General features: G+C 69.5%; 1 protein-coding gene across 1 annotated transcript in view; it reads right to left on the reverse strand.

Annotated features, from left to right (window-relative positions):
* Nucleotides 1-554, reverse strand: part of EIF4G1 (eukaryotic translation initiation factor 4 gamma 1) — a 42,075-nt gene extending 41,521 nt beyond the window's left edge. Inside the window, exon 1 of the mRNA XM_019503387.1 lies at nt 346-554. The gene's annotated coding sequence lies outside the window, so the exon portion shown is untranslated. The remainder of the gene's footprint in view (nt 1-345) is intronic.
* Between the last annotated feature and the right edge of the window lie 933 nt (nt 555-1,487).

Genomic DNA, 1,487 nt, shown 5'->3' on the forward strand with positions numbered 1-1,487 from the left:
CCCTGCCCCAACTCCCCAGCCCCTCCCCCGCGTGCCTGGGGCAGGGCTCCCTGGCAGGGCGCCTGGTGTGCATGCCCACAGGCTGGCGGGGCGCCCGGCGTGCGTGCCCAGGCTCCAGCCCTCGCCCAGGCAGGCGGACGTGGGGGGTGGGGGGTGTATTCACTGCTGGTTGCACAAGCCTGCTGCTGGAAGAAGGGACTTTGGAGCCCAGCAGAGATCCTGCCTCTGTAGCACCGCTCCGAGCCCCCTGCTGGCACCCAGACAGCCGCGACCCCTCCCCCACCAGGCACGCAGATCCCAGACCTGCCACCGCCCCCCCACGCCACGGGGCGAGGCCATACTCACCCCCCCACGGGAAAGACTCGGGCCAGCTGAGCGGGCCTGCAGAGACCGTGCATCCGACTGGCTTCAAGAGAGAGAGTGAGGAGGGGAGAGAGAGAGGAGAGAAACACCATGAGGCTGCAAAGCCGCCGGCCGGGCCGCGCCGGGGAGAGCCCCGCGCACCTAACATGGGCACGGCCGGGCAGAGCCCCCCGCCCCCCTGGCGGCAGGAGCGCGGTGTCGGATCGGATCGCAGTCTGCTGCAGTGCAGAGGCACCGAGACGGAGACACACACAAGCAGACGGAGCAGCCGGGAGCGCCCGAAACCCCACCCCCGCCCGAGCCATGTGGCCTCCCCGCACTACCGCTGCCCCGACCTGTCGGTGAAACTCCACGCATGAGTCACTCCTGCCAGAGAGGAAAGGAGAGGAGCAGCCTCCGGCCTAGTGCTCCCTTCTCCGGAGCAGCAAGGCCGGACTTCCCCCACCCGGCCTAGATGCACGGACAGACCCTGCGGGGCTGCCCCCAAACGCCACGGCCCCTGGGGGAGCTGGAGCTGGGCAGAGGGGCTGGCGAGAGATTTCCCCTTGCGGAAAAGGCAGCAAACGCCCCTAGGGTGGAAAGGGGGGCACCCCACTATACAGCACTGGGAGCCGCCGCTTGCACTGGTCTGCACCAAGCACTGGGCTGGTGGGACGGGGGAGCGTGCGCCGGGGCAGCACCTGGGTGGAAAGAGCCAGGAGAGCACCTGCTCCCCAGGGCAGGACCCCAGCCACCTTCCCAAGCCCATCTATGGGGTCCCCACACAGCACCCGGCACCTGGGTACACCCCATCAGGCCTGTGCCAAGGTGGCCAAGACAAGGCAGCCACAGATGGGCCCCTGGGCGCCAGCCCCTGCCATGGGCTACAGCCCCTCCCCAATCTACGCTGCTAGGGGACTGCCAAGCTGCGTCCAGCAACCAGTGCTGCCTTCGCGGCCCCACCAGGCCCTTACCCTTGGGCCGAGAAGGAACACAACCAGACGGGCCACCCGCTAAACAAACAGAGCGCGCCAGCTCCCAGAGCCCCACCGCCCGCCTCACCCCACACCCGGGCCGGTGGGTACAGCACCCCCGGCCCGGCAGCATGTGGGGAAGGACCCTTCATCAGCGCCGCAGCTCGATCC

The sequence above is a fragment of the Gavialis gangeticus genome, unplaced genomic scaffold (genome assembly GCF_001723915.1).
Source record: "Gavialis gangeticus isolate Ggan-Ray unplaced genomic scaffold, GavGan_comp1, whole genome shotgun sequence".
NCBI lineage: Eukaryota > Metazoa > Chordata > Crocodylia > Gavialidae > Gavialis > Gavialis gangeticus.